General features: G+C 45.6%; 1 protein-coding gene across 3 annotated transcripts in view; it reads right to left on the bottom strand.

Moving 5' to 3' along the window:
* Positions 1-25,417, bottom strand: part of LOC146868828 (uncharacterized) — a 225,722-nt gene that overhangs the window by 20,191 nt on the left and 180,114 nt on the right. Inside the window, exon 3 of one of the 3 annotated variants that reach the window (XM_085613852.1) lies at positions 23,542-24,587. The exons of the other annotated variants lie outside the window; for them this stretch is intronic. The gene's annotated coding sequence lies outside the window, so the exon portion shown is untranslated. The remainder of the gene's footprint in view (positions 1-23,541; positions 24,588-25,417) is intronic. 3 annotated transcript variants of the gene reach the window in all.

Here is a 25,417-nt window from a genome sequence, read left to right as displayed (position 1 = left end):
AACATTCACATTCAATCCATTTCTCTCACTCGGGCCTCAAACACAAAAAACTTGGGAGTCCCGCGGGTAGTGTGGCGGCGGCCAAATGAAACTGAAAATGCGCACTGTGCGCAGAAAATAATGATCAGATAGACGCCATGCTACAAAATCATGCGCAGGACCTGTGTATATTAAATTAAGAGGGCACCTTGATCAAGCGCGGCATCCGTGAATATTAAACTGAACTGAGCAGGCGCCATGATTATGGCCGGCGCCCCTGCATATAAAACTATTTAGGGCACCACATGTTGTGGCCTGGCACATTGGGAGAAAAAAATATGTTTTACTTACACATGGCCCCTCACATTCCATGCTGCTTGTTGTGAGTGTTTGAAAGTATAAAACAAGGCTGGGTTAAAAAAATAAAACATTGCGGGACAGCCCTTTAAGAAAATAGTCCACACACTCTGTGATTAAAGCATCCAGAGTAATGATGCTAGTAAAAGGGTCAGTCTCCGTGGGAGGTAACAACAGAAGGCAGGGAGGTACTAAGGTGGGATTAATAAGCCTATTAACAAATCAAAAGCCAACATTTACAAAGGACAGTCACAGCAGCCAATTAAAAGGATGGGCGGAGAGTAGGTGGAGCTTCAAGTCCATACCTCGATACAGCATGTCTCGATGAGACAGCACAAGCGCTGCCTAGGCGAGACCTAAAAAGAGTGCATGAATACACCAAAAAATTGTGCTCTCGTGGAATCCCATGAAAGATAATGCTGAGAAGAAGGGACGCTTACCAAAACTGACAAGAATAATCAAATGATCCGTCTAAAGGCTAAAATGCTATCAGCAAGCTGGGAGAGAAAAATAATAATAAATTTAGAGATAATCAATGAATATTTAATTGAAAGTAACAAATAAAGGTAGTTCAAGGGCTACTGTTACTGAAATATATTTCAACTCCTTTACACTACTGAAGATAGCTCATGAGCTGATCCGGATATGATCCAAATAGGAGCCAGTGATGCTAATGTATGTGAAGACGGATGGAAACAACGACTATGGATAAAGCCATGTAATTAGTAGTCAGATTTTTGATGATCTCCCAAAATTGAAAAATGAAGAACTAAATTATACTACCATGTGAAAATCTAAATTGGAATTCAGGGAGATGCCGGCTTGAAAAAAGATGTCCTGCTATAAGATATTTAACCAATAGGGCCTAATGGCTAAGGCGGTCGACCTCAAATCTGGGGAACCGGATTCGAGTCTTGGCAAGGACGCAGACCATCCTGTGATTCTGGGCAAACCACTTAATCTTCCCATGCCTAACAAAAATGAATGTGTCCTCATGTAACGCAACTGGTGCTCATGGAAAGCGATTTGATACCAGATACCTTCGGGCCAAGTTCGCGCTATATAAGACTCTTAAAAAAAACCGTAAATGTGTGGATGAAGAGATGATAATAGCGAACAACCACTTAAAATAGGGCAATTGATAAATGCAAGACTCAACTGTAATAGAGAAGACAATGCAAAATAAAGAAGGGAGCAAAAAATGGTTAAAGGTATTATTCACTGAGGAGGATTTAAATAGATTTAAAGATGATAGGTGAGTTAGAGAACCCCAAAAAGCTTCACAGATGTATCTTAATGACCGAGCATGTTATTACTTAAGAATCGAGGAAACCACTTTCATATATCAGTTGACGAGATGCTAAAAGAGTGCCTCACTTATGGAATATAGATTCCAAAAAGTTAACAGAAATATCGAGCACCTGCTGCCAGTTCTAATATACAGCTGTGTAAACGGCGCGTAAAGAAAGGCGCAGACCTACTGGTGTCTTCCAGAGCACTTCTCACACGATGATGGACTAATGTGACTCCAGGATGAAATGTAGATCGAACCAACCTGTTCTCTCCCCAAGTTAAAACCCAGAGAGCTGAGAGCCATAATATAAGAACAGTACACTGCACTATGCGCATATGGGCAACTACGATGAAAATAACTCTTAGTTTCTCTGCCACTCTATTAGCTCCTCAATGGAGCGGCGTAGCCCCCCCCGCCCCCTTAAAACCAGCAGACCCTAGCACGCAGGGATAATCGGGTGGTTGTCTCGGCGCTGGAGGGCTCGCGTGCGCTGTGACGGCAGCCAATGGTCATCGCAGCCCCACTCACCTCTGGGCTCGACTGGGAGGAGAGAGGCCTGCTCGTGTCTTCCCCGCCAGGGCATATAGCCAGGGCCGGCTTTCGGGCGGTGCGACCGGTGCCACCGCACCGGGTGCTGGCTTTCTGGGGGCGCCGTGCTTGAAAGTTTATTATGCTTTTGAAGCACCTGCTGCAGCGTTTCTTTCCCTCGGCAATTCCCAGGCCTCACATAAATGTCAAGATAAGTCGTGTGATTAATTATCTTCCTGGAGAGAGATCAGCATTTTGTATAGTTGAGGTTTTGAGTTTTAGGTGAAGTTAGTGCGGAGGGTTAATATGCTGCTGCAAAGAACGTGTACCAAGCAGATTACAGAGTGCGTATGATGTAAACAGATCAGCAGGTTACTACTTTTAAAAGAGACATGCTTTTGTTACTTGCAACTTATAACTTAAAGTCCTAATATAGAATAGTGAGCTATTAACTTTCATCCTAGAGCTGCATACACACTGCAAAGTATACATTATTAGAACATTGATTAATGTTACAAAAAGGGTTAATTTGGCTAGAAATCGATTCTTATTAAACAAAACTCCCAACTATGCTGTTTCTTTTTCGAGTCTGAGTTTGTGCTTCTCCACACCAAGCACTCTTAAACTATACTGCCTACCAGTATGGATGACATCTGACTCCTACACTTTCAGTCCTTTGGCTTATGTAACATTTCCTATACACTGATTTACACTCGTATGATTGATTGTCTCTGTGTAATGTGTGTGTGATGCAAAGTGCTCGGACACCCTACACTGGTATGAGTGGCGCTATATAATTAATTCAATGCATCTGAGAGAGTGTGGTTATGGTGACTTGGTCACTGTTAAAGGGTGCTAGTGAGAGAATCTGTGGTGGAGGTGGTCATTTGGGGGGGCGCCAACAAACATTGTCGTACAGGGCGCCACCAGCACTAAAGCCGGCCCTGCATATAGCGCCAAGGTAGGTGAGGGTATAAGATGGGGTTTAGCCACTACTCCCAAATGCCCCTCAGACACACTCAAAAAGAGTCTCACTCAAGAGCCCCTGTCAATCAAACACAACCCCACCGCCTGAAAATAATTGAATAGATCAGCTAAACGTCAGGGATCAAGAGAAGGGAAAATAAGTTACCCCATCCCATTTGGCTTGACTTAGTGTGCAAACAAAAAGAAGTACATAAGTATACCATACAACAGTTATTTGGGGTGTATACCCTGATTTTATTATACAAGTCAATAATATGCGGCACTATCAAAAGTTCAAAATTACATGAATAAAATATTACAATAAATATAATGACAAATAATAGGAAAATTATCACACACACTCATAGTAACCAAGCCCGAGCAAGAATAGATTAAATGTACCGTGCAACCAACTCAGCCGTGCAATCCATTCAGAAACCGCACTCATTCAATCACTCATCAAACTGCAAGACAGAGCCGCACACGGCCGGCCCACTGACCTTCATATAGTACAAAGGAATTCATACAGGAATCTTCCTCTTACTAATTGTTGGCAGTTTAAACTGTTTGATAATTTCTATCCAATAGATATTAAATGCAAATTTTTTATAACTTTTATTTTTAAATGTGTTCATTAGCATTTTCGATATTGGAGAACAGTACAGAGGCATAGGCAATACGTTGCAAAATAGTATACAATTCACATATGTTCTTGTATCAAGGAAAACATATTGCCATTTTTATAAGTTGTGCAAAATTAACAGTTTCGAAGCAATGAGTGAATTGCATTGTTGAAAACTCAACCGTTTGCAGGAAACCAATAACTTTAACTCCCCCCTCCCCGTCTGATATTCCCTAATCTAGTTTGTCGACCCTGTCTCGTATCGTTGGCGTCGCCCAGTAAGCAGTTGAGGATGCTTGTCGTTCCGTTCCTAGGTGCGAGAGCCGCTACACTCTCAGATATTTGGGCTGGGTAATTTCATTGAACTCTGTTGAGAGCAATTTTAGGAATGGGCTCCATACTTTCTGAAAAGAGACATCAGAGTTGTTCAGTGTGGCCGAAATGCGTTCCATCCCTACGATATGCCATATCATGTGGAGCCATCCTACATATGTAGGGGGGGTGGATGACCCCCAGTGTGTCAATATATTCTACAAAGTTGCCCCCAATGCCAGCCCCATCTGACGTCCTCTCATGCTTTTAACTGGAAATGTGATTGGGTTGGGGAGACCCAAAATTACGTATACCGGGAGCCTCGGAATCTCTGTATCAAACAGCTCATCCAGGATTTTAGTCCAATAGCTAGTCAACTATGGGCATTCCCACAGTATGTGTAGCAGTGTTCCCTCATTGTCGCAGCCTCTCCAGCAGGTAGGGCTCCTGTTTGGGTTGCCTCTGTGGAGGCGCGCTGGCGTAAGCTGGCAGTAAGTAGCTATTTTCATAGCTGTTTCAATACTGGCCACATTACGGGTAGTGTGATTTGCTCTATAGTAAATCCCTTCCCAGTCTTTCTGCGTGAGGTCACCTCCCAGTTCTCTCCCCCACCTCTTTTGACTTGGTGTAGCTTGTGGATGTGGGCCGAATCTGATCATGTCATACATTTCGGATATCAACCCTTTCACAGTGAGTTTGGTGATTAACCATTTTTCGTATTTGGTCAATCGGCGGCTCCCCTGCTCTCTCATCCCCTTTTGAAGGACCCAGTGTCTCAGATGCAAGTATCGCAGTCTCTCGGACTCGGGGATCCCATACTCTAGTTTCAGTTGAGGGAATAGGAGTATTCCTAATAGATCAAATAGATGACTCACCGACCGACATGGAGTACCCCGCCACACCCCAAATGCTGTATCTGACATTCCCGGAGCGAACTTACTGTTTCCGAACATGGGGGTTAGAGTAGAAGGAAATGTCGTAAGTTTCTTGGTTGTCGCCACCCCATCCCAGACTTTCATCACTGACTTGGTGATCGGCGAGCCCAGCAGACCGCGTGAGCGCTGCGACTTCTTCAGGAAAGGGACCTTCCACAGTGGGATACCTGCCAGTGCTCTTTCCTGAAAAAGCCAATGTTTTTCTGATTCTGGCCTCACCCATTCCACTAAGTATCTCAATTGGGCAGCTTTATAATAGCTGAGGAGGTCTGGTATTCCCAGGCCTCTGTTTTCGGCGTGCATATACCCTATAGCCCTGCTCATCCGTGGACGTGCCCCTGCCCACACAAATAGATTGATGTTGCGTTGTAGTGAGGCAATCAGTCCCTCGGGAGGCAGTGCCGGTAAGGTTTGAAACGAGTACAATGCCTTCGGTAACAGGGACATTTTGACCGCAGCTGCTCGCCCCAATAGGGAAAGATGATGTTTACTCCAAGTGCCCAGATCTTTTTCCGCCTGCCGTGCTAGCTTAGCATAATTCAGCCGAGCCGTTTGGTGGACTGTGGCCGCTAATTCCAGCCTTAGGTAGGGAATAGTGTCCACCACCTTTATGCCGGATAGCCAGTCTTCCATGGGGTCCAGCGTGGGAAACGGCGGGTTAAATTTAAGATCAATGATTTACCGATATTAACCGGTAGCCTGAAACCCGGCCGAATATTTTTAACTCCTCTAAAAAGGCTGGAAGTGAGGTCTTCGGTTCTGTCAGTGCCGCTATCACATCCTCTGCGTATAGGATAATTGGTTGTTTTTCTCCCCCAAATGTAATCCCTTAATTCTAGGGTTATCCCTGACCCTCTGTGCCAGGGGCTCTATGTATAGAGCATACAGTAGCGGAGACAATGGGCAGCCCTCCCAGGTTCCTCTTTGAATGGCAAAGGGTCGCGAAGAGATGCCGTTGACTCTAATGGATGCTGTAGGCCTGTCGTAACAGCAGCATACCCACTCCCGCAATTTCTCCCCAGACCAAATCTTGCCATTGTGTGTCCCAGGAATCCCCAGTCCACCCGGTCAAACGCTTTTTTGGCGTCGACCGTCAACAAAAGCACATCCATCTGTGTTTTGTGGGCCTTGTCTATAAGGTGGAGTATCCTCTTTGTATTATCACCGCATTGTCGGGATTGAATAAATCCTGCTTTATCGGGTTCTATCAGATTTGGCATATGGGGGTTTAAACGAGATGCGAGTATTCCCGTAAAGATTTTGAAGTCTACATTAAGTAGAGATATCAGATATAAGTACGAGTCACATTGCTGCCTATCTTTTCCTGGCTTGGACAGGACCACTATTGCTGCCAACAACATTGTGTCGGGGATCGGGTTAATACTCCCAAAGGTATTGAACAGCCGTGTTAAAATCGGAGCTAAGATGAGGCAGAATGTTTTGTAGAAAAGGGCGGGGAACCCATTCGGGCCCGGGGACTTGAGCACCTTGAGGCGCGAGATCGCTGTGACAACTTCCTCTATGCGGATGGGGGCGTCCAATGTTGCTGCCTGATCTGGAATCAGTGTGGACATGTTAACGGACTGTAAGTAGGATGTGTCCTGATGAATTGTCCGCTGCGTATAGCTTCTCATAAAACTCCCTAAAAGTGTGAGCTATCTCTTGATCCCCTATGGCCTCCCTCTGTCCACTCCTCTGTAACGAGGAAACCTTTGTCCACTGTCTTTGGGCCCGTAACCTATTTGCCAATTAACGGCGCATGCAGTCTCCCTCAACGTAATAGGAGTGCTTGAATCAGACTGCTACGTATTCTGCCCTATCTAAGTCTAGTCCGGCTAACTGTGCCCTAGATGCCTTCAGTTGTCTCCAAACCCTAGGCACCCCGGTCCTACTATGCACCAGCTCGAGTTCTTGCACCTGAGTTGATAGGTTTGATCTCACCTCCTTGCGCTCTCTATTGTTGGCTGCTGAAATTTCTATTAACTGCCCCGTACTACTTCCCATAATGTTGTGATGGCCATGTCTGAAGTGTCGTTAAGGGTGAAGTACTCATTAATGCATTTAGTGAGTTGCTGTTCTACTACTTTTTTGTGGAGCATAGTTTCTTTAAGTCTCCGGGCTTCCAGATTGGCGGGGTCGTGGTGTCACCAGTATCTGTATCGTCAGTGCGTCGTGGTCCGAAAGGGTCGCAGATTCAATACTCACTGCTTTAACCACACTATTAATCTCCCCCGTTCCCAGAAGTAATCTAGGCGACCATAAAACTTATGAGCGTGGAAGTAAAATGCATATTGCGTCGAAGTGGGGTGGGCCTCCCTCCAGATGTCAACCAATCCCATCTCCCTCCGCCATTTCTTCCCGTTCCCCCGACATCTCTCCACTATGGAAGTAAGAAGCTTGTGATCTGTCCTTATTCAAATCCATGACTATGTTTAGGTCCCCCCCTACCACAGTCATACGGTTCTGTGGAGCCATTACGTCTGCTAAATCTGCTTGAAGGAATCTCTCCTGCCCCAAATTAGGAGCATAGATGGAGCCTATCCCCAAGAGTTGGTTGCCGAACTGAATAGTGTAGGCCAACAGCCTCCCCTTTAGTTCTGCCACTTTCTCCTTCACTTCCCCCTTACAACGGTTAGATATAAGAATGGCCACCCCCGCCTTTTTCTCCTCTATGGAAGAGAAATATTTTTGGGGAAACGCCGAATGAGCGCATGCAATGGCAATCTTTGGGGAGGAGGTGTGTCTCCTGCAAGAGACATATATCGTCCCCTGCGAGTTCTAAGTAGGATAGGATTGCGCGTCTTTTTACTGGATAGTTGAGCCCCTTGACATTAAGCGTAATTATTTTCACCATCTCCTTAGCCATAATAGGTGGTTGCGGGCCGATCTATGCTGACCCCTAGACTGTAGCGTGCCCTCCAGCATGTTGAAGCCCCCCTTCTGCTGTGCATATTAGTATAGAAACTCTTGTGTAAGTGCTCTGTGAGCTCCAGGGACTTTGTGCAAAATATGTTTTGGATACCGGACCCTGTTCTCCCCCCTCCCTAACCCCAACAAACCAAACAGTAATTACCCCAACTAGTGTCCAGGAGCCGCAGTACGTGACAGCATCCCCTTGGTGGTACATTTTGTAGGGTGCATCTCGTGGCCAATGGTGCTCCCCACGCACGACCATCTGCCCGACGCCCCCCGGCATTGCTCTGACCCCTGAGTCAGTTTAATCTCCAGCTCTGGATCCGGATTCAGCAATCAGAGAAGCCAACACCGCCTGACGTTCCTGCTCTATAGTCTCTGAATTTGGCTTTGAGGGGGCCTCCAACCACCTCCGTCCTCCAACTTGTTGCCATCTCTCTTGTTGTCCTTTCTTATCTCCACCAACGTACTCAGCTGATTGAGGGTTTTCGATGCCCAGGACCTGGCATGCTTCCTGCAGTGATCTCAGTTGCCGCAGTTTGCCATCCCATTTGAAGACGATGCGAAAGGTATGTCCCCAGGAATAGGAGACACCTTGGTTACGAAGATGGGTCGTGACTGGCGAAAGTTTCGGCGCTTCTGTAACGTAATCGCTGCCAGGTCCTGATATAAGGCAATGGCATGTCCCAGGTATGTAAGTGGGTGCGCGCTCCTTGCTCGTCGCAGGATAAGTTCCTTGAGCTGAAAGTCTGGTAGGTATGCCAGGATGTCAGGGGGAGGTGCCGGCGCCTTCCGCTGCAAACCTACTCTGTGGGCCCTGTCGATTTTGATTACAAAGTCTTGAGATTCCTGCAATATGTGGCGGAAGAGGCCCTGAAGAAACTGAGTAATGTCTGTGCCTTCTTCATTGGGAGGAACTCCTTTCACTCGTATGTTTTTTCTACAAGAGCGATTTTCTAAATCTTTTGCTTGGCCTTGAAGATCTATTTGTTGTGCTTGAAGGCGGATCACTTCTTGCTGTAGCTGCTCCACTTCTTCATCTCGAGATTTGTTCATGATCCTCCATTGTAGCCACTCTTTCTCCCACTGCATCCATGTCTCGTCGCACCTCCTTTATCTCATTGCAAAAATCTTTGAGGGCTTGTAGGTCTTCCCCCAGGGTCGAGAATAATTGTGCAAGGAATGCCCTTGTAACTGGTTCTTCCATATTCTCCGTCTCTTGCCCCCCCTGATGCAGACGGGGAGGTGCGGCCATCCCCCCGCTCGCTCCCGTCATCTTGGTGTACATGTCTTCACATTCCTGTCCTTCTTCCCCCATGTTCTAGACATGTCCAGGCTGCAGTTAGGAGTGTGGAGAAGCGGCGTAAGAATGTAGGCCCTCTCTCTAGATGAGTGGAAGTGACCGGGGCCCCTGTGCTCTTTGTTTGTTGGGTGGGGCCGAGCGGCAGCACATCCGTCATCTTCCCAGTACAGGCCCCGTCTCGTTCGCCCGATGCGCTGCGAGGCCACACCGCGTGGGGCAGTCCGAGCCAAAGCCCTGCGTGGCAGGAGTTGCAAAGAATCATGTGCCCAACTAATAGCGATGTAGACAGGCCCCATTCTGTTATGCGAAATCAGTGGGGTGGCTCCTCCCAACACCCACGGTGGCCTGGGTCCTCCAACTTCAATTTGTTTTCCCGATATGGCTGCTCTTGCCTCTGGTTGGGCCCCACCTGCACCAGGCATGCCCCACTGTGGCCCAATCTGTAGAATTGATGGGACTCATTGTCGATTCTGCGGTAGTAGAGTCGGCGCTTTAGACAGCTCGCACCGGTCCCACGCTGCCTGTCTGCTCTGGGATGCGTATGCTTTGAGGCCAAACGTTGTGTGGACTCTGCCATGCTAAGTCGGGCCCTGTGGAGCTCGCCCCCACCGAAGCAGTGCCAAAGAGCCATGATGTGTCCAGCCAATGACCTGCTGGCCTCTCCCTCCTGTACTCCTGTCCCGAAGTCTCTGCGGCCCACTTTAGCTCAGTGCACAGGCAGAGCGCTTTGTGGCTCTGGTTGCTTAGCAAGACATCGGGCTGGCCTGCTCCTGATCGATTCGGCGGGCGTCGGGTCCCAATTCGTTAAGCACGGCCCAGTGCATTGCGCGGGTCCTTGTTTGGGCCTTCCGAGTTCTCAGGCATCCCAGGAGGTATCCGGGCCCGTGGGTTTGTGTAGGGAAGTCTCCTGGCCCTTCGCAGCCAACCCCGGTCCCAGACCCCAAGGGCGCCCTTGATGTTGTCGGGGTTTTCTGACCCGGCCGCCACTATGGGGTATGCGCTAGCCAATGCGGGGTCCTGCCCAGTCGAGCAAACACCGGAAGGGCCTCCGGGCCTCTCACCTTTGTCCTCGTGGATCCCGGGGCCTCCCATGCACTGCAATCCTGGGCCGCAGCAGGGTGAAGGCTGCACTTCGATCTTTGCGCTTGGCCGCTCCGCCACCGCAGCCCCAGCCTCTGCCCGCCAGCCCTGGAGGACCCACATGCCAAAATTAACTGGTTGGGCCGATCCGTTGTCAGTGGCGGTGTCGGGACCCTCCAGACCTCTGTGCCAGGCACTGTCTGGGGACGAGCCTGATCTCCGCGTCGGCTACACAGTCCAGGCCGCCATCTTGGATCTCGGGGCACTGACTGCAGAGTGTGTTAATTTGGGCAGTTTCCACGTCCGGGCTCTGCTGGAAATCATGCGCCCGACTCTTGCACCCACCCCGATCTCTGCCAGGGGTCTGCAGCTCTGAAACAGCGCCGGGAACCACCCCGGCCGGTGGACGGGAGCGGGGAGACAAACGAGCCACGTCTTATCCGCTCGCCCTCTTGGCCAAGCCCCCTTTATAACTTTAAACTCTAAAGGCAAGCCCAATTGAGCCACCAAGGTGTGCAAAGTGGCATGTGGCATCCAGTACACCGAAAGGCCTTCAGAAGTGTGAAAATTTTCAAAGGCTGCTAAAAGAAGCGCGAAATACGGAGCAGTCGCTTTCCTGAAATCAACACCGCCATTCAACACTGCCAAAAAGCAGAATATTGGCACCTGTTGGACTGCATGGATCGAATTGTTCAATGACTTCTTAGATGCTCTAGAAGAAATAAATGACAAAAAGATAATCAGATACTTAAAGAACCTTGCAGGCAATGGAGTGAAAGTAGTGATAAGAAAGTTTTACAAGCTGATGAAGTATCGTACCGTCAAATCAAAGAAGCGTTGGAATCCAAGTTCAATCTTATGTGGAATGCAACTATAAAAGGTACATTTTCAACTAGGCAACACAGCAACCTGATGAAACGATGGATGAGTTTGTCAAAAGAGTTGATTCCCTAATCAAGCACTGCAAGTTCAGTCAATCCAAATGATGAAATAGTCATCAATGGTTGCCTCTTGAATTTGTTCAGACGACGCAGGCTGAGAGAGACACTCAGTCTAGAAAAGGTACTCATGGCTACAAGAGCTGAAGGATGTGCAGATCAACAGGCTGCTGATATGGAAGATGGAACAGCCCAGCATGAATGAGTTTTGACAATGAATAGACAGCAGAAAAAGAAAGTGGTGGCCCATGAGACGATGTTTCTGAAGAAAAAGAAATTGTCCTGCCATTGGACAGATTTCCAAAGGCTGTAGGAAAGAAAACCATTTCATAACGGTTGCAAAGCGAAAGAGAAACTAAGTGCATCACGATGACAAGAGAAAATGGATGCTGCAAAGTCCCAGAAGCAGCCCGGACACACCCACAAGGCCAAACTTCAACATCAACTGAGGCAAGTAGAGACTAAACGAAGTTGATCGTTATCAAATTCATCTTCCAAAAGCCCGATAACATCATTATTGAGTGACAGTGAGGAAGATGGATGTGCAGTGGTGATGTTGACTGCAGAACGGCATTCACATGTAGGAGTGGCTGCTTCCAAAGAAGAAAGTCAAAGACAAATCGGCACGTAAAGTGACCAAACTCATTTGAAACTTGCTCCAAGATCACGCTAAAGATGAATGGCTGCCCTATAACCTTTATTATAGATATTGGTGTATCGATCAATAACATGCCAGCTGAAAAATATAACAAACTGTCCCTGATACCACGTCTAATGCCATCGAAAACAAAGGTGTACACATGGGCTGCTTCTACGCCATTGTAAAGTCAATGGTCATTCGTAGCAACCATGAGGCATAAGAAAACGACAGTTCAAGCATCAATTCATGTACTCCAAGGTACTTTGTCATGGGCATGTCTACTCTGTTTCATCACTGATGCTCACATGGGACTGATATTTCTCAACTACAACCTCAATGCACATTCTGAAATTATAAGTCAATTCCCATCGTTGTTTCATTGACTAGGGAACCTCAAGAAGAAGAAGGTGCAACTTCACATTAATGAGGACATTCGTTCTGTTGCTCAGTGATACCATCGGATTGATTTTCATTTACAGGAAGACGTTGAGAAAGAACTAGGCACATCATTAAAGCATGACATCATCGAGCGCTCTATGGGTCTGATGCCATGGGTTTTACCCATAGTTGTAGTGCCAAAAAAAGACAGAGGAGGTGCAGTGGCATTTGTGTTGATATGTGCCAGGCCAACAAATCGATTGAGAGAGAGAAACATTCAGGTCCACACATAGCTGACATGAATATACAGCTGAATGGTGCCAAAGTCTTCTCCCATCTTGATTAGAACAAAGGATACCATCAATTCAAGCTAGAAGAGAACTGTAGGTAAATTACTACTTTTTAAACTCATATTGGTTTGTTCAGAGACAAAAGACTCCGCTTTGATGTGTCATTGGCTGCAGACATCTTTCAGGATATTATTCGCAGAGTAATTCAACCTGTCAAACATGCTTTCAACTACAATGATGATAAACTTGTGTTTGGGGCCACACGAAAGGAGAATGACAAAGCCCTTACACTAGTATGCTGTCTGCTCACTGATGCAGGTCTCACTTTATGGATCAATTCTGTTTTAATTAAGCCACAATGGAACATGCTATTACACAGCTGGGCACATACGACTTCATGGGCCGACAGGGGTCCTCAACAATACAAAGCTAGTGTACATAGCTTTTCTGCCCACAAACTTGAGGCGGGCAGTGTTACCGAGGCATTTTAACAGTAAAAGAACATAAAAAACCCAAACAACCTGCCCCATTCCTTTATGAGATAATGCTTAGTGATCGAGAAAGGAGTAAATTGTGTTAAAGGTTGGGATTAGGTATAGTGGATGGTCCTGGGGAGACCTAGGTAGGGGCGGAAGTCTGAGAGGGATTACTCGGAGGGAGCAACCGGAGTAGCTTAAGATAAGTCAGACATGTTAATTAGTTGAATTTGGATGAGAGAGTGCGTATGAAAGGAACCCACTTTGTAGCATAAGAGTCAGTCTATTGATCCAGAGCTAGTGACAATTTCATCATACCCATTATGAACCCCAATTTGTGCAGCCATGCTGGTGTAGTGAGGATTCTTGCCGGTTCCCCAGAGGGCGAGGATCGTCCGGTGTGCCGCCCCAAGCTCAAGCACCATTTGTATCGCCCGACGTGAGCCGAGTGGAAATGTCAGGGGATTGGGCAGGCCAAGGATTGTATACAAAGGGAACCTCACAATCAAAGTAACAAAGGCGCAATCAATGTTGTCAGTAACCTGCCCCCAGAAGCGAGTGAGTTTTGGGCAGTGCCATAAATGGTGAAGCAATGTCCCTGTTCCTCCGCAGCCTCTCCCGCACTCTTGAGCGTTCAGGATTCTAAGAGCTAAGTCGTGCTGCGTAAGATACTATTTAGTAAGCTGTCTGCGTTCTAGACATATTATGAGCAGCATACTGAGCTCTGTGGGGGATGTCGGTATCAGAAAGTGCCCTACCAAGTTTCTCTCCAATCTCCTTTGTCCCACGTACCTTGTGAGAGTTTCCTCTTGACCAAGGATAGTGTATAGCTCAGTGGTGAGGCATCTATTATTTTTCTTGAAAGTAGCCATTTTTCGAAAGGCGTTAAAGGTCTTGCGCCATATGGCCTGATGCAGGGCTGCTGTGCCCAGTAGAAAACTTGGAGGTATTAAATGCAATCTCTCTCCTCCAAGCCATAATCAGATTTGAGTTGTATGAAGAAAATAATCCCTTGGCGATCGTACATGCAACCTAGCCATTTGCACCCTCCTTCGTGCCATCGTCAAAACCTATCCAGTTGCAACCCTGAGGTAAACTCTGGGTTGGCTACAATTGGGAATATGGAGAAGGGAAGGACGTTAATCCTGCCCTAGTAGCTAAAGCATCCCAAACGTGGCAAACAGAGACGTTGATTGGTGAGGAGTAGAGTCCCAAGGCCCTGTGTCTCTGAGGCAGCCAAAGTTCCTTCCATATTTGTGAGCCTGCTACAGCTTGGTCAATGAAGCACCAGTGCTTCTCGGTAAGTGGTTCGCTCCTTTCTACCAAAAGAACGCAGCCGAGATGCCTGGAAATAACTTAGTAAGGAAGGTACTGCCAGACCTCCCTCACGTGTTGGACAGCGTTGGAGATGTTTTTGAAGGTGAGGTCTCTTTCCTCCCCATATACATTTTTTTATGTCAATTTGCATTGTCCGGGTTGCGTGTTTTGGTGGCTGCGGCGGTAGGGCTTGGAAAAATAGAAAATACATGGTAGAAAGGTCATTTTAATGGCAGCGATTCTGCTAAGCCAGGAAATACCAAGGCGCTTGCAGTTGTAAATATCAGATCAGACTTGCTTGGTTAGTGTCATGTAGTTAAGTGCAATGGTTTTCTAAATGGAGCCACCAGGCTGATCGCTAGGTAGGGGATGGATTCAGGTGCACAGTCAAATGAGAATTGTGAGTAGAGTACATTTTCATGTTGAGGTGAGTACATTTTCATGTTGAGGTGTGACCGAACGGTTGAGTATTTGTTATTTTTGAATATTTACTTTAAAAACAGAACGATTCCCAAAGGTTTGGAGCTTTGTGAGCAGGGCAGGGAGAGATGCCAGGGGATTGGCAATGGCCAGAATCACATCATTGGCATAGAGGTTGATAAGATGTTGTTCTCCACCGAACTGAATACCTGTGATATCCGTGTGGGCTCATAAGTGCTGTGCTAGGGGTTCTGTGTAATAGGCAAAAAGAAGGGGAGAAAGGGAACAGCCTTGGCGTGTACTGCGAAGTGTGGGGAAGGGTTTCGGATGAGACTCTATTAACAGGAACCGTGGTTTTTGGTGTGCTATTAATACTCCTGACCCACTGCTGGAACTTGTCGCTAAAAGAGCTCCAGAGTCTTAAAGAGGTAGGGCCAGTGGACTCTGTTGAACGATTTCTCTGCGTTGACTGAGAGAAGGAGAGCTTCCTCTTGTGATCTATATACTTTATCAAGCAGATCTATTATATCCACATTGATGGGCTGGTATGAAACTGGCCTGGTTTGGGTCAAGTAGGTCTGGCATGAGAGGGTTAAGGCGATGGGCCAGTATGCTGGTGAATACTGTGGCATCTATACCAAGAACATCTATGGGTCTATAAGACCCACAGAACGTCAGGTCTTTACCCAGCTTAGGGATAACCAAAATTGAGGCTCCCAGCATGAAGTCTGTGAAGGAGCCTGTAGTTGCGAAGGAGTTGTACAGTTGTGTAAGGACCGGGGCTGGTTTGTGGCAGAAGGTTTGTGGGAAGCTGGCTCTCTATATAGTGTACTAAAACGAAGTACACTGCAGAGAGCGCAGTGGATCCCCAAATGGTATACAGAGGTCAAAGCAGATCATTCTAATGCTCTTTTTGTGGTAGTGTGGGTGAGCAGTTAGGCTTATCGGAGGGTGGTGCTAATCATTTTTTGTACTCACAGAGGCAATAAAAGAGACACACTCTCAAGAATAAATCTAAGAACAATTTATAAAAAGAGTATTGATTTGTATGTCATTTTATTCAAGGTCATTAGGGAGCAGCAATTCGCCAAACTGGGCTTCACAGGTTTGGTGCCTGTGGCGTGCAGGGAAACACCCACTTCAAGGGAGCTTCTTGGTCATTTCTTGAAGGCAGGGGGTGCTCTGGGGTTCTTGGAGGCCCCACAGTTGCAGTGTGGAAATATGGATTTTTCTGGTCAGTTATGTCCCCTATCTTGGACCCCAACGGTTCTATGTGCATGTCACAAGTACATGTATGTTCTCTCCAGTTCCAGTTTCCAAAACGCAAACATATGTGCGTCCACCGTCAATATGTTCTCTGTCAGATCCGCCATCAATGGGCTGGATACTCGATTCTTAAGTATGAAAGGCCACCGACTTTATATGGCTAAGTTACTCTATTTTTACAGTTCAGGCAAGTAGGCCCGATTCTGTCCTCAAAGCCTTCCCTGCTCTCTGTCTCTGACAGCTTCAGCTTGAGCTCGCATCTGTATCCATGAACTTTGTCCTACCCCCTGTGCAGCTAACGGTGCCTGCCTCGGCCAGTTTTCGCCTGCCTGCCAAGAAGCTGTATTTCACCTTCGAATTATCTATTTTGCTCCTCAGCCGATGCATTCCTGTCCAGTGATTTAGGTAAACATTTCCTTTAGCTCACAAGCAAAGGACTCGGCCTTTCACTTCTCCTGCAAGTAATTCATAGCCCTGTTGCCATGGAAAGTTTTCTGCCCCTCGCATCTCATATAGACACTTAGACGCTTGTACACGCACACAGACAGTATAGAATAGATTCTGTCCGAGAGTCTCTTCTTGTCGATAACATAGTTCTCTAAACATAGGATGTTAGATATGATTTGGGATTAGGTTGACTTGACCCCCCAGACTTCTCGTCTCCACATGTAGAGCTAAATGTCAAGTCCCCTTCACCCCCTAGTTGCACGGCAATCACACGTCATGCTGCTGCGCGCGCATCTATGTTAAGTATTATCTTATAGATCCACCTATGTATTACATCATAGCCAATCATGTTCCTTTTTTCTCATTATTACACCCATTTTCGGCTACGCACACTAAACGTCAATGTCCTTATCAATTGTTACGCCTACTGTATCCACTTCATTGTGATGTATGTATTATAAAAGTTACTGCTTGTCAATAAAGTATTGTACTTCACTTCCTGAACCCTCGTGGTGACGGAACCTGAAGGCCGCCACTCGAGTCGGCCATTTTGGATGGAATAAAGCCCATTTAGAAACCCTCTTATACCACGGATTCTGCCTCTTGTTATTCTGAGCTATTTTACTTTATTTTAAAGATTCCGTATGAAATTCAGTTTAGGTAAAAAGAATATTTACCACATAATGGCGCCCGAATAGGGACACTTTCTCATCTCACGCGCCGGCGGTGCGTTGCAGGCCCGGTCTCCTGCCACAGCTGGACGGACCATAAACGCGTACCAGCAGGATTTCCTGTAAGCTCCCTCCGGTCAAGCGGGGGCGACTGAGGCTGCGATCAACCCAGACGAGGCGGTGAGAAGTGCGAAGTATCCCGACCAGAGCCTAGCTGAGAGAGCAAGATCCGAGGTATACAGAGGCCCACCAGGTTTTCGAAATCCCGATGTCCAGAGGGTCCGCTGTCCGCAGTCATCGAGTCCCGTTCATTCTCTGAGGCCTTCCGTTTCAAGGAGCTACTCGGTGAGTACCATCGCCGAGGAGGCGTGTTGACAGCACATAGGTTGTGCCGGTCAAGACGGATTTGGGTACACAAATCCGGTCTGCACTGTTTAGCAGTGTATATGTACTGTTTAGCAGTATATCAAGTATTCCGAAGTATTCAGTTATTGTCAAGAATTCAGCTTGGTGATTAGTTATGCAGACTGTCATCATCGTCGGTCATTTTTAAAATGTTTAATGTTTAATGTTTAAAGTGTTCAAATGTCTTGCATATTGTGGTATGAATGATTGTTCATTGTTCACCGTTCATTATTGTGTTTTTCGTATTAAGTAAATTCAAGAGTAAGTATCAAATCAGTTGTCAAGATGCCGTTCTTCTCGAAGTTAAGACAGATTACTACCAGATTACTACCAGAAAAGGGGTGCTTGAAGAAGCAGTTCCTATTCCTCCTAGGGACACTCCAGGGCATTTTATGTACCACAAGCATGGCTTAGATGCCATATTGTTCCTTGATCTATGGGTAGATTATACCAAGGGATTGCCGGAAAGTCAGAGATGGCCCACAGCAGGGACCTGGGATGCAGAGTGCATCATGAAAGTCGAGGAAGAGTTATGGAAAAGAAAGGTCAGACAGTCACAGAAAGACGCTGTTGAGTTATGGCGTAAAGAATCTCATAGACGTACAGAAAAAGCACGTAGACAAAAGGAGAAGAGTAAAGAGAGTTCAAAGGAAGTTCAAGAAAATATGTTATGTTAGTTAATTGTTAATTGAGGAAGGTATCCGAGTGAAATCAGAACAAGTAGATAGACAAAGAAACGCTCTTATGAGTGGTATGTACCCCCTCCTAGCCGAAGGACTACCTAAGGCTGTTCCAGAAATGCCAAAAGACTTGCCACCCCCATTATTTCCAATTAGGGTACATCCAAAAGGGCATCCCAGAACCGCAGAAGATGTTTTTCTTTCCTCATATCTAGATGACGCAGCTCCCGAGTATGCTAACCCCACACCACATAGACCGCCTGGCGGAGGGGTTCAACGTCAGGATCAGGTATCTGTCCCCGTGCAACAACAAGTCCCGACACGAGCTCCGGCAAGCACATCTGTTTCCGCATCTGTCCCCGCAATCGATTCTACAGTGGTATCGACACCTATAGTTGCTGTATCACGTTCGACGAATCCATTCACACCCGACGCCCCTGAAGGGGCCACGGGAGGTGCAAGCAATACTTTTACGCCACCTAGAATAAATAAACTTGTTTTTCAAGAATCAGCGCATTCGCGTACACCCAAGTTCGTAAGTGAACGTACGCTTAAGGAACTCCTTATAGATTGTAGATATGACCCGGTGGTCGGTAAAGAGGACGAAATGGTCCTGGCATCCTTACGTATCAGACGAGCTGCAGAGTATTTAGCGAGGTTACCAGGAATGATTACGCATCTAGATAAAATATATCATTTTGTCCAAACAGGGCGAGACCCAGAATGTATTAACAGAGCTATGGAATTCCAGAAAGTAGAGATACAGGGGGAACTGTTACGTTTCCTCATAAACTGTGTGATCAGAAATCAAGACCGTCCGGGGGTAGACCCGAATACAATGCTAATTCTTACAAAATGGAGCCAGAATATATCAGAAGGGAGACACGATAAGAAAAACTGTATAATAGCCATGTGCCGAAAAATCCGTAGAGAAATAGAACGTATTCACGAAGAAAGATTGGAAACAGACGAGTTCGAGCAAGATGAAGTATCCGAATCAGGGAATTCCGCAAGACAGTCAGAAACCATAGCATACGTAGGCAGAGGAAGATCCTGTGATAATACTAGATACTTTTCTGATCCCATACACTCAGAATGTCCAAATAATAGCAGAACGTATCCGACGCCTATAATAAATTTAAAGTCTCCTGAACATTTGTTCCAAGCCGCAGATAAAATACTACGAGGACGAAGGGGTTACCATCTCCTCGATTCCCTGGATGAGCAAGAATTAGCCAGATCAGCCGTTCACTGGATTGACGGTCCTGAAAAATACGGTGATGAGACCGTAGCACACACGTTTTTTAACCTTAGTACAAATGAACAACGTTTAGCTGGAATCTATATGATTCAGCAGCTTCTTATACTATATAAGAGCGAACATGCTGACCCTGGTCCTTTACCTGATATATTAACGGAACTACTCACGAACAGATGGAGAGGTTCTAGTAACAAGTTAATTAAAGAAATATTAGTGTCACGTAAACAGTATGTCCTTTTTGTAAGTCCGGATTCTTTCTCGCTGCCCCGCAGAGAAAGAACGCCGTATTATATGGATAGACAAAATCCCTTACGAGAGGTGCACCCAATAAAAGGCGAAGACAATGAGTTTCACCGTGTATTTGTATACACACCCATATCAAAAATAGAATTGTTAGAAATGAAGAAAGTAGTACCAAGTCATGACAAAGACCCAGCGGGTTTCCACCGAGAAATTAAGGACATGTTGCTGATGGGAGAGTATACCTATCCTGATATTATGACGATATTAAAGGTGCTCTTACCTGCTGGCATTTATGAAAAACTGAAAGAAAAAGAGTGGGAAGTGGGAGACCAAAAGATAGATTGGACAGCATTAGAAACAGAAGAAAAGGCCCGAGCTGCAGGTTCAGGGCTCGGGGATAAAGTCAAAGCATTACCAGGTTTACTAGTACAAGTACTGCCACGTTTATTAACTACGAAAAAGGAAGATTGGGGTGCAATCACGGCCTGTAAACAAAAGCATGATGAAGACACAAGTGACTATTATGCCCGATTTGAAAAATGTTTTGGAATAAATAGTGGTATAAAAACAAGTAGTGAGTCGTATCCACACTTATTTGTGACAAAATTAGTAGAAAATACATTCCCTCCTCCTCGACATTACCTCCAGTAAAGAATAGAATATTGAAATTCGAGAGTACCTGGCAAAGTAACACTCCGTCACAAATGCTACAAATGTTACAGTATCATCACAATAGAATTAGAGATGAACAAGAACACGAACAAAGACGTATGAAAGATACAAAAATGAAAATGCTAGTGTCTCAGACAGTACCGGCTGAAGGACATAAAAAGGGTATGACACAGTCCGATTCAGCAGGACCGGTAAAAGGGACATGCAATTATTGCAAAAAGCCAGGTCATTACGTACACGATTGTCCAGTTTTAAAACACAATATCGCCATAGGTAAAACACAAGAAAGATCACGGCCACTCAGACAAGATCAGAATGAACAAGGAGCTATGCCACATTCCCAGGCCATGCCAGCCGCACAACAGCCAATACAGTTTGTGCCAGCTGCACCACCGTTGCCTGTTACTGCCACACAAACCACCACACGACAAATGTATCAGACTGCACAGTATGAATATCCAGAGTATCAGCGTTACGCATGAACCAGCCTAGAGAGGGAAGTTGACTTACCGCTTATCGAGATTCCTGTAGATCAAGAAGGACCTTATGTACATAGTGAATTATTAGGCCAAAATAGGAAATTCTTACTCGATACAGGGGCAAGTCGTACAACTATAAAACGTAGTGAAGTTCCAGGGGCACCCCTCTCAGGCTCTCAAAATGTTTCCCTTGGTTTTTCAGGAAAACCTATTGTTAATGAAGTATCGCAGCCTCTTCCACTTACGATAGGACCTTTGACACGAACTACAGATTTATTGCTTACTAAATCATGCCCAGAAAATCTGTTAGGAATTAAAACTCTGAAAGCCCTAGGAGCCATAATATGTTGTTCTCCGGAAGGAGTAAGATTGTTTTTACGTGATTTTAAAGGTCACTATGTATCTAGAGACATGGATCCCCGACTACAGACTTTACCAGCACATCTATGGGCACAAGGCCCTACTGATGTTGGTTGCATGAACATTACACCATACCGAGTTACACTCAAGGCAGGAGTGGTATTACCACGAATGCGACAATACAAGTTACCGCAAGATGCTGTAGTGGCTTTGCTGAAAATCATTGATGAGCTAATTGCCCAAGGAGTAGTTATAGAAACAGACTCCAATGTATGTAATTCGCCGATAATTCCGATTCTTAAACGAACTGACCCTACTGCTCCGCCAGTATACCGATTGGTTATTGATTTGCGTGAACTAAACAAGTGCATTGTGCCACAATTTCCTGTGGTCCCCGATATATCATCATTATTGACAGCAATTGATTCCGAAGCAACATTCTTTACTGTAATTGATCTCAAGAATGCCTTCTTCAGCGTCCCAATAGATCCGGAAAGCCAACATTTGTTCGGATTCAGTTTAAATGGGCGCAGCTTTAAATTCTCACGCGCTCCCCAAGGATTCACAGAAAGCCCCAGCATCTACAGCCAAGCACTGAAACGAGAACTTGACAGTATCCACATGCCAGTCAATACTGCACTGCTTCAATATGTCGATGATCTGCTGATCACCGCGAGAAGCGAACCTGAATGTGAAAAGGCTTCTCTGACAGTTTTACATTTTTTAGCCGACAAGGGGCACAAAGTGTCTCCTTCTAAGCTGCAATTCTGTGTCCAGCGAGTTATTTATCTTGGTCACTCGCTGTCCAAGGAGGGAAGGCAGCTTACACCAGATCGCATCCAGTTAATTGCTAACATGTCAATACCCCAGACACAAAAGGAGGTGCGGGCTTTCATAGGCCTCACTTCATATTGTAGGCAGTGGATCCCTCAGTACGCATTTCTAGCAAAACCACTCATTCAGTTAACCACACAGGAGGCAGCCACATCGACTGTTCTCCCTTGGACTCAGGAACATACACAAGCTTTTGAAAGCTTAAAGGAAGCTTTATGTCAAGCACCTGTTTTAGCAACACCATGTTATAGCAAACATTTTACACTCTTTGTCACAGAACGCGAAGGTACTGCTTTGTCAGTACTCACACAGGAACAAGCAGGATCACGCAAGCCATGTGCTTATTTTTCCAGTACATTAGATCCCGTAGCTCAGGCTTTGCCCGCGTGCCTGAAATCAGTGGCAGCAACAGCTTTAGCAATCAGACAAAGCGATGCCATAGTGTTAGGACATCCATTGACAGTACAAGTACCACATGCAGTAGAAGTTCTTGTGAACCGAACACAGACACAACACTTGACCATAGCAAGACTTACCGGTTATGAACTGACATTGTTTCAGCCACACATAGAGATCCGACGGTGTAATACATTGAATCCTGCTACACTATTACCTGTAATTGGAACAGACCCACTAGCTCATGATTGTGTTGAAATTATTGAAATAAAGACGAAACCTAGACAAGACTTGACAGACGTTCCATTGTTAGATCCAGACCTGACGTTGTATGTAGATGGATCGTGCATGAGAGCAAGTACAGGAGACTTAGTGGCCGCGTATGCAGTCACAACAGACACTGAAGTTATTGAGACAAATTGTATAGATACTTTGTCAGCCCAAGCAGCAGAACTTATTGCTCTAACACAAGCCTGTATTCAAGCCACAAATAAGAAAGTTAATGTATACACTGACTCACGTTATGCATTCGGAGTTGTACACGACTTCGGCGTGCTGTGGCGAGAGAGAGGTTATTTAACCTCCCATGGTGCCCACATTCAGCACGGAACCCTCATTCATGCCTTGTTAGACGCAATACATCTACCAACTGCCATATCGATTATGAAATGTAAAGCACACACGAAGGTTACTGATATCATTTCTCAAGGCAATGATTTAGCTGACAGAACAGCTAAACAGACTGCTCAGAATCGCACATTAGACATGACAAAGCCAATAGTTCAGACACCAACACAGTGTATGACAATTAAGGATCCCGCACTTGACGTAATTGACATACAGACACATGCTACTGCAGAAGAATTAAAGAAATGGACTGAACTAGGAGGGATCCAGACAGATCAGGGATGGATGACGAAGGAGAAATCTGTATGGTTTCTTCCTGACTCTATGGTCCAAGCCATTATAGCTACAATTCACAGCCCAGCGCATTTAGGAGAGAAAGCTATGCTAGATAGCATTCAACACATTTGGTTCAACAAACATTTACGAGCGGCAGCTAAACAAAAAGTCCGTACCTGTATGATATGTTGTCAGTTCAACCCAGGAAAAAGTGTTCCCGTAGAACAGGGTGGATTCCAGACTCCTGACCATCCTTTTGAAGTGCTCCAAATGGATTATATCCAGATGGAACGATGTCGAGGATTCAAATATGTTCTGGTAGTTGTCTGCGCTCTCTCCCGATGGACTGAGGCGTACCCAGTATCAGATTACACGGCCCCGACTACTGCCAAACAGTTAGTTCGAGAATTCTTCCCACGGTACGGTTTACCACGTGTTGTATATTCAGATAACGGCCAGCCTTTCTCATCCGAATTAATGAAACATGTCTCACTTTTGTTGGGATATCAGTGGAAATTCCACTGTGTCCGACACCCCGAGGCAGCAGGTCTCGTGGAAAGACATAATCAAATTTTGAAAATCAGATTGTCTAAAATATGTAAGGAGAAAGGTGTTGACTGGATAGTAGCATTACCAGTTGCACTATTTTACATAAGAATGGTAGCACACTCTCGAACAGGGCTATCCCCGTATGAGGTGATCTTCGGAAGACCACCAAATATGTGGGGGACGCCTATACCACGTAAAATAACTGATGTTAATTGTAATATGCTGACAGATTACTTGGCTTCCTTGATGTCTGCACTACAATCTTGTCGTTCACAGGTAGCTGCAGCTTTTCCTGACAACACTGAGGTGAAACCCCATGACGTTGCTCCGGGGGATCTGGTGTTTGTGAGGAATTTCGATCGGAAAACCCAATTGGAGCCCAGGTGGAAAACACCGAAGCTAGTCCTGCTGACCACAAGAACAGCCGTGAAAGTGGAGGGCCGCAAAGGATGGATACATTCCAGCCACGTTAAGAAATTTCATGGACTATCCTCGGATATAGACACTGTGCCCTGCACTCCCTCACAGACTGATTCAAAACTTCCCTTTGTTGAAAGGAATGACTCTCAGAACTATAAATTAAAACTTAGGCCCAAACAGTCGAGCAATTTGATTGTTTAAGTCCTCTCCAAGGTGAAGCGGTTGAATTGTCTCTGACATGTATCCCTTGGACCTGAGTAGAGAAAATACCAGAGAAATGTTGAAACGACAGGCGTATTGTAAATCACTGCGTAGCTACTGTGTGAGGACATTATTAATTCTGTTTTTATTGAGTGTTTTAATAATCATTACGAGTGTGATTTTGCACATATATCATCCTATTTCTAGACATGTTTATAATATTACTGCTGAACATTCTTTTAGTGACCTACCGCCACATGAATTATCTTATAGACTTGCGCTGCGCAATAACACTTTCATTAGTATGTTACATCATTCCCATCAGACTAGTAATGCCACCAATTGTTGGGTGTGTGGCCGACTCCCTCCCTATCAGAATAACAAAGGAGTTCTGCCTTTCTTTCCACATCCGTTCACACACAATGGCTCCTGTGGAGCATGGTTTAGTTTACTAAATTCCATAGACCCAGACACAGCAGTTTATCAACAACATTGGATATGGGGAAATCTGAATCTAGTTTTATTCAAAGTCTGTCATCCTAATAAGGAGGGTCACCCCAGTAGAACAGGAACTGATCTAGAAAATGAAGTGTATAAATTAGGTAATTTTACACCTAATCTTATGATTCTGAATGTCAAATCCGAAGTTGAACTAATTCTGCCCACTATGTCAGTATTTCCAGTTAAGGGTGAATTATGTGTAAGAAAAGTTGGTTCCATACATATGGGCCATAGCCAATGTGTTACTACAGTAGAATATAGTGATCAAGGTAAATCGTCATTTAGAGCTTCTCGCCATTCTTATTTTATATGTGGTCAGACGGCATATATGCGTCTGCCTCTAGATTGGGATGGTACCTGTTACGTAGCATTCCTTCTGCC

The sequence above is a fragment of the Triturus cristatus genome, chromosome 1_2 (assembly GCF_964204655.1).
Source record: "Triturus cristatus chromosome 1_2, aTriCri1.1, whole genome shotgun sequence".
Lineage (NCBI taxonomy): Eukaryota > Metazoa > Chordata > Amphibia > Caudata > Salamandridae > Triturus > Triturus cristatus.
Note: the sequence above shows the minus strand (reverse complement) of the source record. Positions and strands in the feature narration are given on the sequence as shown.